A 19,748-nucleotide genomic window follows, 5' to 3' on the forward strand; every position below is an offset into this window, starting at 1 on the left:
CTTACCTGTACATACTTGTTTCAGATATAAATAGCACATACCAGTGCTGCCAGGTCAGTAGAGAATAAAAAAAAAATTGGGCAATTTTAAGGATAATGAGAATTTGATGACACATGAAAAACTTGTATTACATTTTATTTGCAACAAAAATGTCATCACTAATCCAATTCCCTTTTTTTTGTTAAATGATTCCTCGTATATATGTAACCCATTTATAACATTACTTGGCAAAACTGTTTTTGTCAGGTGAGCACAAGATGGGAAATTAAGTAGTGCAATTTTGGTTCATTTGATCAAAATGTTTTTTCATCAAGTTTAAATGATTGCAACAAATAAAACAGTGCAACTTTATTAGGGCATTACAATTATATGGGGTGATATGATAATGATGATGCACAAAATCAGTACAGAGCATGTGAAATTTATGATTTAGTATAGTTAGTCTGTAATTAAAGGAGATAAATTCTCTGCATGAAATTCTTGTTAGTGGTTGTAGAGATAAATTCTGGAAATTTGAAAAAAATATATGGACATTTTGTTTTCTCTATAGAAAATATGTTTGGCTTTTTTGAAATTATGCTGGCCTCTGTTATTTTTATAATTTGCCGTGTCTTTGTATCAAATACATTACACATGAGGGTTGTCTGCAATATGAAAATCATTTCTATTACAGGTGTTTTCTGTATCTGCATGCCAGGTAGAAATATGAATGGTATCCATAGTATCTGCAAATGATACGGTTATTTTAAAAATTTGCGAACGAGAAATGTTTGAATATTTCTATTACATCTTGGTCATATTACTTAAGGTTATACACTTAAGAAAAACTTACTTTGCCAGTTAAGGTTGGAAATGAGAAATCTGTCTTCAATCCTTGTTGAATAACTTATTATTCAATCCTTGTTGAATAACTTATCATTGAATCCTTGTTGAATAACTTATTATTGAATCCTTGTTGAATAACTTATTATTGAATCCTTGTTGAATAACTTATTATTGAATCCTTGTTGAATAACTTATTGAATACCTTGTTGGATACATTATCCTTATACAAATGAGGACAATTACCTAGAATAATTTATTTCTCAATGTTAGCAGGTGAAGGAAATTTTCAGGAAGTATTATATTATGCTACAAATATATAAACATTTCAAGAGTTACCATCGAGTAATTTTATTATTGAGCATAAAATTGTCAGTATTTATATACTTTACCTTATTTTTTGGTTGCTTACCTGTACATACTTGTTTCAGATATAACTAGCACAAACCAGTGCTGCCAGGTCAGTAGAGAATAAAAAAAAAATTGGGCAATTTTAAGGATAATGAGAATTTGATGACACATGAAAAACTTGTATTACATTTTATTTGCAACAAAAATGTCATCACTAATCCAATTCCCTTTTTTTTGTTAAATGATTCCTCGTATATATGTAACCCATTTATAACATTACTTGGCAAAACTGTTTTTGTCAGGTGAGCACAAGATGGGAAATTAAGTAGTGCAATTTTGGTTCATTTGATCGAAATGTTTTTTCATCAAGTTCAAATGATCGCAACAAATAAAAGAGTGCAACTTTATTTGAGCATTACAATTATATGGGGTGATATCATAATGATGATGCACAAAATCAGTACAGAGCATGTGAAATTGATGATTTAGTATAGTTAGTCTGTAATTAAAGGAGATAAATTCTCTGCATGAAATTCTTGTTAGTGGTTGTGGAGATAAATTCTGGAAATTTGAAAAAAATATATGGACATTTTGTTTTCTCTATAGAAAATATGTTTGGCTTTTTTGAAATTATGCTGGCCTCTGTTATTTTTATAATTTGCCGTGTCTTTGTATCAAATACATTACACATGAGGGTTGTCTGCAATATGAAAATCATTTCTATTACAGGTGTTTTCTATGTCTGCATGATAGGTAGAAATATGAATGGTATCCATTGCAAATGATACGGTTATTTTAAAAATTTTTGAACAAGAAATGTTTGAATATTTCTATTACATCTTGGTCATATTACTTAAGGTTATCCACTTAAGAAAAACTTACTTTGCCAGTTAAGGTTAGAAATGAGAAATCTGTCTTCAATCCTTGTAGAATAACTTATCATTGAATCCTTGTTGAATAACTTATTATTGAATCCTTGTTGAATAACTAATTGAATACCTTGTTGAATAACTTATTATTGAATCCTTGTTGGATACATTATCCTTATACACATCAGGACAATTACCTAGAATAATTTATTTCTCAATGTTAGCAGATTAAGGAAATTTTCAGGAAGTATTATATTATGCTACAAATATATAAACATTTCAAGAGTTACCATCGAGTAATTTTATTATTGAGCATAAAATTGTCAGTATTTATATACTTTACATTATTTTTTGGTTGCTTACCTGTACATACTTGTTTCAGATATAACTAGCACAAACCAGTGCTGCCAGGTCAGTAGAGAATAAAAAAAAAATTGGGCAATTTTAAGAATAATGAGAATTTGATGACACATGAAAAACTTGTATTACATTTTATTGGCAGCAAAAATGTCACTAATCCAATTCGCTTTTTTTTGTTAAATGATTCTTCGTATATATGTAACCCATTTATAACATTACTTGGCAAAACTGTTTTTGTCAGGTGAGCACAAGATGGGAAATTAAGTAGTGCAATTTTGGTTCATTTGATCGAAATGTTTTTTCATCAAGTTCAAATGATTGCAACAAATAAAAGAGTGCAACTTTATTTGAGCATTACAATTATATGGGGTGATATCATAATGATGATGCACAAAATCAGTACAGAGCATGTGAAATTTATGATTTAGTATAGTTAGTCTGTAATTCAAGGAGATAAATTCTCTGCATGAAATTCTTGTTAGTGGTTGTAAATGCGGATAAGGTCTGGAAATTTGCAAAGTATATATGGGCATTTTTTTCCTCTATAGCAAATATGTTTGGTTGTTTTGAAATTCTGCTGGCCTCTGTTATTTTTATAATTTGCCGTGTCTTTGTATCAAATACATGAGGGTTGTCTGCAATATGAAAATCATTTCTATTACAGGTGTTTTCTATGTCTGCATGATAGGTAGAAATATGAATGGTATCCATGCTAGCTGCAAATTATACGGTTATTTTAAAAAATGGCAAACGAGAAATGTTTGAATATTTCTATTACATCTTGGTCATATTACTTAAGGTTATCCACTTAAGAAAAACTTACTTTGCCAGTTAAGGTTAGAAATGAGAAATCTGTCTTCAATCCTTGTAGAATAACTTATCATTGAATCCTTGTTGAATAACTTATTATTGAATCCTTGTTGAATAACTAATTGAATACCTTGTTGAATAACTTATTATTGAATCCTTGTTGGATACATTATCCTTATACACATCAGGACAATTACCTAGAATAATTTATTTCTCAATGTTAGCAGATTAAGGAAATTTTCAGGAAGTATTATATTATGCTACAAATATATAAACATTTCAAGAGTTACCATCGAGTAATTTTATTATTGAGCATAAAATTGTCAGTATTTATATACTTTACATTATTTTTTGGGTGCTTACCTGTACATACTTGTTTCAGATATAAATAGCACATACCAGTGCTGCCAGGTCAGTAGAGAATAAAAAAAAAATTGGGCAATTTTAAGGATAATGAGAATTTGATGACACATGAAAAACTTGTATTACATTTTATTTGCAACAAAAATGTCATCACTAATCCAATTCCCTTTTTTTGTTAAATGATTCCTCGTATATATGTAACCCATTTATAACATTACTTGGCAAAACTGTTTTTGTCAGGTGAGCACAAGATGGGAAATTAAGTAGTGCAATTTTGGTTCATTTGATCAAAATGTTTTTTCATCAAGTTTAAATGATTGCAACAAATAAAACAGTGCAACTTTATTAGGGCATTACAATTATATGGGGTGATATGATAATGATGATGCACAAAATCAGTACAGAGCATGTGAAATTTATGATTTAGTATAGTTAGTCTGTAATTAAAGGAGATAAATTCTCTGCATGAAATTCTTGTTAGTGGTTGTAGAGATAAATTCTGGAAATTTGAAAAAAATATATGGACATTTTGTTTTCTCTATAGAAAATATGTTTGGCTTTTTTGAAATTATGCTGGCCTCTGTTATTTTTATAATTTGCCGTGTCTTTGTATCAAATACATTACACATGAGGGTTGTCTGCAATATGAAAATCATTTCTATTACAGGTGTTTTCTGTATCTGCATGCCAGGTAGAAATATGAATGGTATCCATAGTATCTGCAAATGATACGGTTATTTTAAAAATTTGCGAACGAGAAATGTTTGAATATTTCTATTACATCTTGGTCATATTACTTAAGGTTATACACTTAAGAAAAACTTACTTTGCCAGTTAAGGTTGGAAATGAGAAATCTGTCTTCAATCCTTGTTGAATAACTTATTATTCAATCCTTGTTGAATAACTTATCATTGAATCCTTGTTGAATAACTTATTATTGAATCCTTGTTGAATAACTTATTATTGAATCCTTGTTGAATAACTTATTGAATACCTTGTTGGATACATTATCCTTATACAAATGAGGACAATTACCTAGAATAATTTATTTCTCAATGTTAGCAGGTGAAGGAAATTTTCAGGAAGTATTATATTATGCTACAAATATATAAACATTTCAAGAGTTACCATCGAGTAATTTTATTATTGAGCATAAAATTGTCAGTATTTATATACTTTACATTATTTTTTGGTTGCTTACCTGTACATACTTGTTTCAGATATAACTAGCACAAACCAGTGCTGCCAGGTCAGTAGAGAATAAAAAAAAAATTGGGCAATTTTAAGGATAATGAGAATTTGATGACACATGAAAAACTTGTATTACATTTTATTTGCAACAAAAATGTCATCACTAATCCAATTCCCTTTTTTTTGTTAAATGATTCCTCGTATATATGTAACCCATTTATAACATTACTTGGCAAAACTGTTTTTGTCAGGTGAGCACAAGATGGGAAATTAAGTAGTGCAATTTTGGTTCATTTGATCGAAATGTTTTTTCATCAAGTTCAAATGATCGCAACAAATAAAAGAGTGCAACTTTATTTGAGCATTACAATTATATGGGGTGATATCATAATGATGATGCACAAAATCAGTACAGAGCATGTGAAATTGATGATTTAGTATAGTTAGTCTGTAATTAAAGGAGATAAATTCTCTGCATGAAATTCTTGTTAGTGGTTGTGGAGATAAATTCTGGAAATTTGAAAAAAATATATGGACATTTTGTTTTCTCTATAGAAAATATGTTTGGCTTTTTTGAAATTATGCTGGCCTCTGTTATTTTTATAATTTACCGTGTCTTTGTATCAAATACATTACACATGAGGGTTGTCTGCAATATGAAAATCATTTCTATTACAGGTGTTTTCTATGTCTGCATGATAGGTAGAAATATGAATGGTATCCATTGCAAATGATACGGTTATTTTAAAAATTTTTGAACAAGAAATGTTTGAATATTTCTATTACATCTTGGTCATATTACTTAAGGTTATCCACTTAAGAAAAACTTACTTTGCCAGGTAAGGTTGGAAATGAGAAATCTGTCTTCAATCCTTGTTGAATAACTTATCATTGAATCCTTGTTGAATAACTTATTATTGAATCCTTGTTGAATAACTTATCATTGAGTCCTTGTTGAATAACTTATTATTGAATCCTTGTTGAATAACTTATTGAATACCATGTTGGATACATTATCCTTATACACATCAGGACAATTACCTAGAATAATTTATTTCTCAATGTTAGCAGATGAAGGAAATTTTCAGGAAGTATTATATTATGCTACAAATATATAAACATTTCAAGAGTTACCATCAAGTAATTTTATTATTGAGCATAAAATTGTCAGTATTTATATACTTTACATTATTTTTTGGTTGCTTACCTGTACATACTTGTTTCAGATATAACTAGCACAAACCAGTGCTGCCAGGTCAGTAGAGAATAAAAAAAAAATTGGGCAATTTTAAGAATAATGAGAATTTGATGACACATGAAAAACTTGTATTACATTTTATTGGCAGCAAAAATGTCACTAATCCAATTCGCTTTTTTTTGTTAAATGATTCTTCGTATATATGTAACCCATTTATAACATTACTTGGCAAAACTGTTTTTGTCAGGTGAGCACAAGATGGGAAATTAAGTAGTGCAATTTTGGTTCATTTGATCGAAATGTTTTTTCGTCAAGTTCAAATGATTGCAACAAATAAAAGAGTGCAACTTTATTTGAGCATTACAATTATATGGGGTGATATCATAATGATGATGCACAAAATCAGTACAGAGCATGTGAAATTTATGATTTAGTATAGTTAGTCTGTAATTCAAGGAGATAAATTCTCTGCATGAAATTCTTGTTAGTGGTTGTAAATGCGGATAAGGTCTGGAAATTTGCAAAGTATATATGGGCATTTTTTTCCTCTATAGCAAATATGTTTGGTTGTTTTGAAATTCTGCTGGCCTCTGTTATTTTTATAATTTGCCGTGTCTTTGTATCAAATACATGAGGGTTGTCTGCAATATGAAAATCATTTCTATTACAGGTGTTTTCTATGTCTGCATGATAGGTAGAAATATGAATGGTATCCATGCTAGCTGCAAATTATACGGTTATTTTAAAAAATGGCAAACGAGAAATGTTTGAATATTTCTATTACATCTTGGTCATATTACTTAAGGTTATCCACTTAAGAAAAACTTACTTTGCCAGTTAAGGTTAGAAATGAGAAATCTGTCTTCAATCCTTGTAGAATAACTTATCATTGAATCCTTGTTGAATAACTTATTATTGAATCCTTGTTGAATAACTAATTGAATACCTTGTTGAATAACTTATTATTGAATCCTTGTTGGATACATTATCCTTATACACATCAGGACAATTACCTAGAATAATTTATTTCTCAATGTTAGCAGATTAAGGAAATTTTCAGGAAGTATTATATTATGCTACAAATATATAAACATTTCAAGAGTTACCATCGAGTAATTTTATTATTGAGCATAAAATTGTCAGTATTTATATACTTTACATTATTTTTTGGTTGCTTACCTGTACATACTTGTTTCAGATATAAATAGCACATACCAGTGCTGCCAGGTCAGTAGAGAATAAAAAAAAAATTGGGCAATTTTAAGGATAATGAGAATTTGATGACACATGAAAAACTTGTATTACATTTTATTTGCAACAAAAATGTCATCACTAATCCAATTCCCTTTTTTTTGTTAAATGATTCCTCGTATATATGTAACCCATTTATAACATTACTTGGCAAAACTGTTTTTGTCAGGTGAGCACAAGATGGGAAATTAAGTAGTGCAATTTTGGTTCATTTGATCAAAATGTTTTTTCATCAAGTTTAAATGATTGCAACAAATAAAACAGTGCAACTTTATTAGGGCATTACAATTATATGGGGTGATATGATAATGATGATGCACAAAATCAGTACAGAGCATGTGAAATTTATGATTTAGTATAGTTAGTCTGTAATTAAAGGAGATAAATTCTCTGCATGAAATTCTTGTTAGTGGTTGTAGAGATAAATTCTGGAAATTTGAAAAAAATATATGGACATTTTGTTTTCTCTATAGAAAATATGTTTGGCTTTTTTGAAATTATGCTGGCCTCTGTTATTTTTATAATTTGCCGTGTCTTTGTATCAAATACATTACACATGAGGGTTGTCTGCAATATGAAAATCATTTCTATTACAGGTGTTTTCTGTATCTGCATGCCAGGTAGAAATATGAATGGTATCCATAGTATCTGCAAATGATACGGTTATTTTAAAAATTTGCGAACGAGAAATGTTTGAATATTTCTATTACATCTTGGTCATATTACTTAAGGTTATACACTTAAGAAAAACTTACTTTGCCAGTTAAGGTTGGAAATGAGAAATCTGTCTTCAATCCTTGTTGAATAACTTATTATTCAATCCTTGTTGAATAACTTATCATTGAATCCTTGTTGAATAACTTATTATTGAATCCTTGTTGAATAACTTATTATTGAATCCTTGTTGAATAACTTATTGAATACCTTGTTGGATACATTATCCTTATACAAATGAGGACAATTACCTAGAATAATTTATTTCTCAATGTTAGCAGGTGAAGGAAATTTTCAGGAAGTATTATATTATGCTACAAATATATAAACATTTCAAGAGTTACCATCGAGTAATTTTATTATTGAGCATAAAATTGTCAGTATTTATATACTTTACATTATTTTTTGGTTGCTTACCTGTACATACTTGTTTCAGATATAACTAGCACAAACCAGTGCTGCCAGGTCAGTAGAGAATAAAAAAAAAATTGGGCAATTTTAAGGATAATGAGAATTTGATGACACATGAAAAACTTGTATTACATTTTATTTGCAACAAAAATGTCATCACTAATCCAATTCCCTTTTTTTTGTTAAATGATTCCTCGTATATATGTAACCCATTTATAACATTACTTGGCAAAACTGTTTTTGTCAGGTGAGCACAAGATGGGAAATTAAGTAGTGCAATTTTGGTTCATTTGATCGAAATGTTTTTTCATCAAGTTCAAATGATCGCAACAAATAAAAGAGTGCAACTTTATTTGAGCATTACAATTATATGGGGTGATATCATAATGATGATGCACAAAATCAGTACAGAGCATGTGAAATTGATGATTTAGTATAGTTAGTCTGTAATTAAAGGAGATAAATTCTCTGCATGAAATTCTTGTTAGTGGTTGTGGAGATAAATTCTGGAAATTTGAAAAAAATATATGGACATTTTGTTTTCTCTATAGAAAATATGTTTGGCTTTTTTGAAATTATGCTGGCCTCTGTTATTTTTATAATTTACCGTGTCTTTGTATCAAATACATTACACATGAGGGTTGTCTGCAATATGAAAATCATTTCTATTACAGGTGTTTTCTATGTCTGCATGATAGGTAGAAATATGAATGGTATCCATTGCAAATGATACGGTTATTTTAAAAATTTTTGAACAAGAAATGTTTGAATATTTCTATTACATCTTGGTCATATTACTTAAGGTTATCCACTTAAGAAAAACTTACTTTGCCAGGTAAGGTTGGAAATGAGAAATCTGTCTTCAATCCTTGTTGAATAACTTATCATTGAATCCTTGTTGAATAACTTATTATTGAATCCTTGTTGAATAACTTATCATTGAGTCCTTGTTGAATAACTTATTATTGAATCCTTGTTGAATAACTTATTGAATACCATGTTGGATACATTATCCTTATACACATCAGGACAATTACCTAGAATAATTTATTTCTCAATGTTAGCAGATGAAGGAAATTTTCAGGAAGTATTATATTATGCTACAAATATATAAACATTTCAAGAGTTACCATCAAGTAATTTTATTATTGAGCATAAAATTGTCAGTATTTATATACTTTACATTATTTTTTGGTTGCTTACCTGTACATACTTGTTTCAGATATAACTAGCACAAACCAGTGCTGCCAGGTCAGTAGAGAATAAAAAAAAAATTGGGCAATTTTAAGAATAATGAGAATTTGATGACACATGAAAAACTTGTATTACATTTTATTGGCAGCAAAAATGTCACTAATCCAATTCGCTTTTTTTTGTTAAATGATTCTTCGTATATATGTAACCCATTTATAACATTACTTGGCAAAACTGTTTTTGTCAGGTGAGCACAAGATGGGAAATTAAGTAGTGCAATTTTGGTTCATTTGATCGAAATGTTTTTTCGTCAAGTTCAAATGATTGCAACAAATAAAAGAGTGCAACTTTATTTGAGCATTACAATTATATGGGGTGATATCATAATGATGATGCACAAAATCAGTACAGAGCATGTGAAATTTATGATTTAGTATAGTTAGTCTGTAATTCAAGGAGATAAATTCTCTGCATGAAATTCTTGTTAGTGGTTGTAAATGCGGATAAGGTCTGGAAATTTGCAAAGTATATATGGGCATTTTTTTCCTCTATAGCAAATATGTTTGGTTGTTTTGAAATTCTGCTGGCCTCTGTTATTTTTATAATTTGCCGTGTCTTTGTATCAAATACATGAGGGTTGTCTGCAATATGAAAATCATTTCTATTACAGGTGTTTTCTATGTCTGCATGATAGGTAGAAATATGAATGGTATCCATGCTAGCTGCAAATTATACGGTTATTTTAAAAAATGGCAAACGAGAAATGTTTGAATATTTCTATTACATCTTGGTCATATTACTTAAGGTTATCCACTTAAGAAAAACTTACTTTGCCAGTTAAGGTTAGAAATGAGAAATCTGTCTTCAATCCTTGTAGAATAACTTATCATTGAATCCTTGTTGAATAACTTATTATTGAATCCTTGTTGAATAACTTATTATTGAATCCTTGTTGAATAACTAATTGAATACCTTGTTGAATAACTTATTATTGAATCCTTGTTGGATACATTATCCTTATACACATCAGGACAATTACCTAGAATAATTTATTTCTCAATGTTAGCAGATTAAGGAAATTTTCAGGAAGTATTATATTATGCTACAAATATATAAACATTTCAAGAGTTACCATCGAGTAATTTTATTATTGAGCATAAAATTGTCAGTATTTATATACTTTACATTATTTTTTGGTTGCTTACCTGTACATACTTGTTTCAGATATAAATAGCACATACCAGTGCTGCCAGGTCAGTAGAGAATAAAAAAAAAATTGGGCAATTTTAAGGATAATGAGAATTTGATGACACATGAAAAACTTGTATTACATTTTATTTGCAACAAAAATGTCATCACTAATCCAATTCCCTTTTTTTTGTTAAATGATTCCTCGTATATATGTAACCCATTTATAACATTACTTGGCAAAACTGTTTTTGTCAGGTGAGCACAAGATGGGAAATTAAGTAGTGCAATTTTGGTTCATTTGATCAAAATGTTTTTTCATCAAGTTTAAATGATTGCAACAAATAAAACAGTGCAACTTTATTAGGGCATTACAATTATATGGGGTGATATGATAATGATGATGCACAAAATCAGTACAGAGCATGTGAAATTTATGATTTAGTATAGTTAGTCTGTAATTAAAGGAGATAAATTCTCTGCATGAAATTCTTGTTAGTGGTTGTAGAGATAAATTCTGGAAATTTGAAAAAAATATATGGACATTTTGTTTTCTCTATAGAAAATATGTTTGGCTTTTTTGAAATTATGCTGGCCTCTGTTATTTTTATAATTTGCCGTGTCTTTGTATCAAATACATTACACATGAGGGTTGTCTGCAATATGAAAATCATTTCTATTACAGGTGTTTTCTGTATCTGGGGTCTAGGTCAATTCGTCGCGATCAACTTGTCGCGCGACAATTCGTCGCAATCAATTTGTCGCAGCGTCAATTCGTCGTGCTACAAACTCGTCGCGGTACAAATTTGTCGCAGAGTCAGTTCGTCGCGGTGCAAATTTGTCGCAGACTCATTTCGTCGCGGTACAAATTTGTCGCAGAGTCAGTTCGTCGCGGTACAAATTTGTCGCAGAGTCAGTACGCCGATCAAATAAATTTTCAAAATTCAGTTTTCATGCCACACTTCCCGCTTTCTGGCGGGATCTTCATTTCTCGCAGCGAGGGGCGTTGGGCGAACACACTAAGATGATAGATAAGTTATGATAAAATAAATTTTCAAAATTAAATTTTCACCGTATAAGCCGCACTCCCGCTTTCTGGCGGGATCTCCATTTCTCGCAGCGAGGGGCGTTGGGCGAACACACCAAGATGATAAATTACGATAAAATACATTTTCAAAATTAAATTTTCACCGTATAAGCCGCACTCCCGCTTTCTGGCGGGATCTCCATTTCTCGCAGCGAGGGGTGTTGCGGGAACACACCAAGATGATAAATTAGGATCAATGCCCATCCCAAAGCACAATTTGCCTAAGGGGTCATTCAAGTATTACGTCAGGATCGGGGAGGGAGTTTCGGATTTGTTGACTTTTGATGGCGGTGGGGGGGGGGGGGGGGTTGAAGGTCGCTTACGTCATCAACCACCCCTTTTTGAAGATATGAAATATTCTAAGCTGCTGGTGAAATTTTGCTGACGGGGGAGGGGATGGGGGTCAGTGTTTTGCTGATTTTTGCTGACAAGGGGGAGGGGGTCAAAAATGGCTGAAAATCTGCTTACGTAATACTTGAATGGCCCTAATTCACTATTGAATATGTATCTGCCATGTAGGGAATAAATCTTTGAGGAATTTTTTACCGACAATATATCTAAGGCTAGCATTACACTATGAAAGTGTTCTAAAAGTCCTTTTATAAAACTTGAAAAATTCAACCAATAAGATTATCGGTTGCATTTGCTCGAATGTAACCTATGAACTTTATTTTTTTTTTATTTATTTATTTTTTTTTATTGAACAAACAGCACAATTGACAAAACAGACAAAAAAGAAAAAAATTAAACAAACACTTTTCGACCCAAAGGGATATAAGAAACCTTCCATGGGTCGTATTGATACATTACATAAAGAATTTCTGGCAACATACATAGATATATTTTACTACAATTGCTGCATTCAAGTCACACCAACTATATTACCTTAAAAGTTAAACTATAGTCTGATATGTCGAAATACAGATATATTTTCTTACACAACAAAAATATAAACAAATTTTACTCCTTATATCATTTGCAATTGCATTAACTATCGAACGAAACGAACCGCTCCATATCTGCTATTTCCAGTATACGATCCTTTATAGTCTTTTTAAACATATAAAATGATTGCTGTTGTCTAATAATATCATCAAATTCTCTACATATTCTTGGAGCAAGAAAACATATTGATTTTTTGAAAATTGTTTTTTTAGGTAATGGTATTTGATATAAATATTGTGATCTCATAGTTCTTTGTATATTCACTCTGGGATACCAATCAGGATTCTTATAGATGTATACTAAAACTTTATACAGATAAAGTTGCCGTATATTAAATTGGATCAATGATACTTTATTTTGTGCAGAACTGTTAGTTTGTATAATGTCACGTAATTGGTTGGATTTTTTGAGTTTTTAACTTGAGCAACTTATCCGGTGCAAATTAAATTTTGAAAATGTATGTGATCGCAATTTATCATCTCGGTGAGCGCCCCAACTCCCCTCGCTACGAGTAATGGAAATCTCGAGAGAAAGCGACAAGTGTGGCTTATCCGGTGAAAATGAAATATTAATTAAATTAAATTATTAATTATTTCAGGTTCTTGTGGAGATACTGTAGTGGTTAATGCTGGTGGGAGTCTCGAGTCCACATGGGACAGATACAAGTTTACACTTAAAGAGAGCCTCCGCTGTACTGTAATTTGGGGAATATCATAAACACCGACATTTTTTTACAGAATTTTAAAATTTTATCATACAAAAAATGATTTTTTTAACATTTACAATAATTGAATAATAAAACATTAATATCAATTGTAATTTTAATTTCGATGTAATTTCGATGATTTTTTTCGAAATGACAAAAAAAAAAAAATTTAGTAAACTGTGTACATTTCTTGATGGAAAAAAACTTTTCTTCATGTTTATTTTTTCACGTATGAGACAAAAAACCTACATACAGATCGCGTGACGAGTTGACTCTGCGATAAATTGACGTCCCGACGGAATTGGTTACACGACAAATTGTCACTGCGACGAATTTGTACCGCGACGAATTGGCTCTGCGACGAATTTGTACCGCGACGAATTGGCTCTGCGACGAATTTGTATCGCGACGAATTGGCTCTGCGACGAATTTGTACCGCGACGAATTGGCTCTGCGACGAATTTGTACTGCGACGAATTTGTATCGCGACGAATTGGCTCTGCGACGAATTTGTACCGCGACGAATTGGCACTGCGACAAATTGATGCGCGACGAGTTGAGCGCGACAAGTTGATTGCGACAAATTGACCGGCTACGCTGTATCTGCATGCCAGGTAGAAATATGAATGGTATCCATAGTATCTGCAAATGATACGGTTATTTTAAAAATTTGCGAACGGGAAATGTTTGAATATTTCTATTACATCTTGGTCATATTACTTAAGGTTATACACTTAAGAAAAACTTACTTTGCCAGTTAAGGTTGGAAATGAGAAATCTGTCTTCAATCCTTGTTGAATAACTTATTATTCAATCCTTGTTGAATAACTTATCATTGAATCCTTGTTGAATAACTTATTATTTAATCCTTGTTGAATAACTTATTATTGAATCCTTGTTGAATAACTTATTGAATACCTTGTTGGATACATTATCCTTATACAAATGAGGACAATTACCTAGAATAATTTATTTCTCAATGTTAGCAGATGAAGGAAATTTTTGAGGATGTATTATATTATGCTACAAATATATAAACATTTCAAGAGTTACCATCGAGTAATTTTATTATTGAGCATAAAATTGTCAGTATTTATATACTTTACATTATTTTTTGGTTGCTTACCTGTACATACTTGTTTCAGATATAACTAGCACAAACCAGTGCTGCCAGGTCAGTAGAGAATAAAAAAAAAAAAATTGGGCAATTTTAAGGATAATGAGAATTTGATGACACATGAAAAACTGTGTCGATGAATGCTTTTTTTTTGTTAAATGATTCCTCGTATATATGTAACCCATTTATAACATTACTTGGCAAAACTGTTTTTGTCAGGTGCAACTTTGGTTCATTTGATCGAAATGTTTTTTCATCAAGTTCAAATGATCGCAACAAATAAAAGAGTGCAACTTTATTTGAGCATTATAATTATATGGGGTGATATCATAATGATGATGCACAAAATCAGTACAGAGCATGTGAAATTTATGATTTAGTATAGTTAGTCTGTAATTCAAGGAGATAAATTCTCTGCATGAAATTCTTGTTAGTGGTTGTAGAGATAAATTCTGGAAATTTGAAAAAAATATATGGACATTTTGTTTTCTCTATAGAAAATATGTTTGGCTTTTTTGAAATTATGCTGGCCTCTGTTATTTTTATCATTTGCTGTGTCTTTATATCAAATACATGAGTGTTGTCTGCAATATGAAAATCATATTTATTACAGGTGTTTTCTGCATCTGCAGGGTCAATGGGTGTTCCCGCGTGAAAGTGAATGACAGCATGTGCTGAGTCATAGGTTTGCGAATCAATATACTTTTTCTCAAAATATTGTAGATTTGAAAAGGATTGTTGTTCTGCAGGAGTTGATAATCAAAAAACAGAATTTTCTTCTAAAAGTAGCATGTGTATGTTTTTCATATTGTAAGAGACTGTCTGTAACACTGTGAAGCCTTTTTTTCCTTTATAAGGAATTGCCTACATTTTATGTTAAGGGTATCCGATGATTTTTAGCCGCGTCACAGTCCACGAGCATTTTTAGTTGTTTTTGGATGAAATTATACAAGGGGTTGAAAGAGAAACTCAGGATAGCTAGTGTTTACTTTTCATATGATGAAATTACGAGGATATTTTTGAGAGTAGTTAATCTCAGCTAGAAAAATCTGGAAACTTCCATAGGTCTGACCCAGTTGATCAGGCTATGCTGCTAAAAAGATTTGGACTGCATACACACACAGGTCAATAAATGAGTTTCTCTCAGCAGAGAAGTATGTGGGACTAAATGGAATTATGAGAGCAGTATATTGTTTAGATTAAGCCAGTCACGCATCTTATTGCCAGAGGAAGACGTTTCTCCGAACATTTAGGCCGGATGGTGAGCAGTAAAGTCACCTGCCATAGTAAAAGAACCACCCATGTTTTTTTTAAAGTAGGAGGTCAGTAACAATTCAGAATCGAAATTTTATTTAATTTTGGCGGGGCCAATTTTTTAAAGGGACAGATATACAATTTCATTTTAGAACACAAAATCAAAAAAAAAAAAAAATAGTGGGACAGCATTGTGGGGAAAAATGACAAAAGGCAAAAACTTTCAGGTTTTTATGTATATAAACTGCTCAAAACAATTAGGGAAGCAAGCAAAAAAGTGAAGAAAACCGTGCGAGACAGCCACGTATTGGCATACAATGGATAGTACACGCGTATCAATGCGCAATACAGAAAAAAGACGTAAAAAATTTTGGAATTAAGCTTTAATTCTTTGAAAATATGGAAAAAACATGAAAAGATGATTTAGGGCAACAATTTGGTTACATGTAAACGATAAAAAAAAGTACTGTTTAGACATGATGCATGAGTTTTAATAGGGCATGTGGTGGTCTCGAACAGCTAAGACTGCTGCACACCTGGTTGCCATGGATGCGATGAGGTTATCGATCAGACTTTGGGGAATACTGTTCCACTCCTCAAGAAGTGCAATCTGCAAGTCTCGGACAGTAACAGGTGGCCTTGGTCGCGCAGCAATGTGTCGTCCTTGGATTCAGGTCAGGAGAGCACGCTGGTCATTCCATACGCTGTATTGTTTCAGCTTCAAGCATGTTCTCCACCAGACGAGCTCTATGCGGTCGGGCATTATCATCCTGGAAAACAAAGGAATCCCCAATGGTTCCAGCGTAAGGGATGACATGAGGTCGCAGTATCTCGTCTGCATACCTTGGGGCCGTCAAAGTGCCATTCCGAATGATATGCAGGTCCGTACGTCCGCCTATGCCGATTCCACCCCATACCATCCAACCAGCTCGTCTGTATTGTGACCTTTCACGAACGAATGCGGGGTTATTTCGAGTGCCCCTGTCCCTCCATACCAGAACACGTCGGGTGTCACACTCCAGACTGAATCGGGACTCGTCTGTAAACAGCACTTGGCTCCAATCATGTTGCTCCCAATCTCGATGTTCAGCAGCCCATCTTCTTCGGGCCGCACGGTGGCGTGGGGTCAACGGAATGCAGACCATTGGCCTACGTGCATAGAGCCCTCCCTCATGAAGCCGATTACGTACTGTTTGGCTGGACACCCTTCGTCCTGTTGCCAAGAGCAACTGTCTTTGCAGCTGCGTAGCATTCTCTGTTCTGTTTCGACAGGCTGTTAACTGTATCATCAGTTGCTGTAGTGGCGCGTGGCCGACGTCTAATATTTCCTGTTTCTTGGAATCGATTCCACAGCCTTGCAACAACACTTCTGGCGACTCCAACAGCGTCCGCGACACTACTTTGTGTTTGCTCAGATTCCAGTCTGCCTATAACACGCCATGCCGTGGATTCCGGTAAATCACATTGTTGAGACATCCTCAAGTCACCTTGTGTCGAAAAACAATACTGCGCAATCGAATTTCACAGTTACTGCAGTAAAACAGACGTTTCTGCAACATCCCGATTTCTGCCCTTATCTCCTTTTTCTGGTTTTTGACGTCATGAACTTTGATTTGCATATAAAGTTTTCTTCTTCCGTTTCCTGCTAGGCTTTAAATTATGGATGATTCATTTTATGTTACTTATCGGTATACATCTTCGCGTAATTTTGTTAAAACCATGTGCTCCCCTAATTGTTTTGAGCAGTGTATATTGTCATATCGTCGTAACTATATTATCATATTTTTTACATTGTGCCATATGCCTTCCTTCAGACTCATGGGGGAGTACTGTGGCGCTGCATGTCTTGAGCAATTTTTATATTTTTATTATGTTTTTTATGCCACTCTCTAGCTAGGCATTATCTAGTGCCTTCTTGTATTGGCTCTAACTGTCAACCGAACATGTTGTAAAAATTCCACCTACACATCAACCGTTGCTCTGGTTGTAAAAATGTAAAAATAATATACAATGTAAAAATATTGTAAAAAAGGAGGTTAGTTACACATGACTTTCCCTTCCTGAACTCTTGCTCATTATCCGCCAATATATTATTCTCGTCTATTCACTTCACAAACTGCCTTTTGATGATAATCTCCAAAATTTTCAAGAGGGAGCTCGTCAAACTCACTGGACGATAATTAGACATAGCTTCTGTACTGCCCTTCTTAAATATCGGAACAACATTAGCAAGTTCATATAGTATATTTACAAAGAAAAATGCTATAGGTACCTGTAATCTATCCGTTAATAGAAATAGGAATCCTTTGTCATTAGTACAAAATATCAAGATTTTAGGTGCATTTTTGACCAGAAACTAACTTGGAATACTCAGGTCGATCACATTTTTAAAAAAGGCATAAAAACATGAAACATAGCTTGTATCATTGCTGGTCATGTTAGAGTAGCCCCTGGTAGTAAACTTCTTGCCATTGCATCAAATATCATCTGCAGTTTTTTCAATTATAGTTCTTTACTTTGGCACAACTGTTCACAAAATTTAAACAGATGTGCAGTATTGTATCGTCAAGTTCTCCGAATTGCATATGAATTACCCATTTCAACTCCAATACCGTTATTAATCATTTGTGGCAACATCCTTTTGAATTAATGATTATGAAATCGGTATCAACACAAATTATTAAAACCAGAGCATCAATATACAACACCAGTGCGCTTCAAATTCATTAGTTTTAACTTAAATAATAGACTTCTGTGACACTTCTTTTCTACGCATGTTTAGTTCTTCAGTCATAAATTTCATCCAGGATTATCATCTGCTCATACCAGTTCAACCTATAGCTTTTGCTAATCCACTTTGGATCATCTCCAACATATCGTATACAACTTATTAACTTCCAATCCAGGCTATGACAGATCCAAAATTGGTCAACCCTTTATTTCAACAATACGAACAATTACATTGGTCTAACTCAATTATAATTGCTACTGATGCATCCAAATCAATTGATACAACAATAGGAGTCTTTTGCAATAAAAATATGATAACTTCCCAGGCTACAGTTCATGAGACTCTTCTTCTGTTTTTACAGTGAGTGTCTTGCCATTGCTGTTTCAAAATTTATAACTGAAAAACATCACTATGTAATATTATCAGACAGCAAATCAGCAATTTCTGCATTATTCTCCGTAAATCCAAAATCACATTCAGCTATCTTCTACTACATATCTCTCTTTAATAGATGCTTCTAGCTGGGCGGAATTCATTTCAGTTGTCTGGTCACCTGGTCCCAAGAATATTTCCTACAATGAAATTGCAGATAAACTGGCTCGTACTGCTATGAATAATGCAAACCCTACTTTTCCAGATTTTTCATATGTTGAAGATGTGCTGAATTTACTTAAAAGAAGTCTTGAAGCATTCACGTTGATTAATATTTTAGATATCGATTTCTTTATCCACTTGCATCACGTTTCTTTAATACTATGAACAAATATTCCCATTACTTTATGAAGAGAAAATATGAAACATTATGTTATAGATTATTGTCAAACAGAGCACGACTAATGGTTATCTGTGCAGAATTAATGAGATAGATTCTGCTAAATGTGACTACTGTGATGATCAAGAATCTAATAATCACTTCTTTTTTATATGCAAACATTGGAATAAATTTTGCATTACCTTTTTGCAAAGTATTGGTCTAAGAAATAATCAGAATTGCAATTGGAGATCTATGTTTATTGCTCCTCCAAAATTATTTGTCAAAGGATTAGAAGTGTATTTGTCTAAATGTAATAGATTCTGGTTTTTGTTTCAACTATTTGAAAATATAGATACACAAATCCTTCATATCTAGCAAGCATTTTTGTAATTCTTGTATATATTTGTATATAATACATTTGTTTCATTTTT

General features: G+C 32.2%; 1 long non-coding RNA gene across 3 annotated transcripts in view; it reads right to left on the minus strand.

Moving 5' to 3' along the window:
• The window catches only part of LOC149074469 (uncharacterized), a 52,690-nt gene that overhangs the window by 2,592 nt on the left and 30,350 nt on the right, over positions 1-19,748 (minus strand). Inside the window, exons 1-10 of one of the 3 annotated variants that reach the window (XR_016194351.1) lie at positions 14,211-14,311; positions 10,365-10,574; positions 9,169-9,378; positions 7,972-8,181; positions 6,795-6,978; positions 5,599-5,808; positions 4,402-4,611; positions 3,226-3,409; positions 2,056-2,239; positions 833-1,068 (exon numbers count right to left, since the gene is read on the minus strand). This is a non-coding gene — a long non-coding RNA (uncharacterized LOC149074469). Of the gene's footprint in view, positions 1-832; positions 1,069-2,055; positions 2,240-3,225; positions 3,410-4,401; positions 4,612-5,598; positions 5,809-6,794; positions 6,979-7,971; positions 8,182-9,168; positions 9,379-10,364; positions 10,575-14,210; positions 14,312-19,748 lie in introns of those variants that run through there. The other 2 variants (XR_016194352.1, XR_016194353.1) reach the window with 2 other exon arrangements.

This window comes from Pholcus phalangioides, unplaced genomic scaffold, assembly GCF_987345545.1.
Source record: "Pholcus phalangioides strain wild (caught in Gottingen) unplaced genomic scaffold, Ppha-v1.0 ptg000017l_1, whole genome shotgun sequence".
Lineage (NCBI taxonomy): Eukaryota > Metazoa > Arthropoda > Arachnida > Araneae > Pholcidae > Pholcus > Pholcus phalangioides.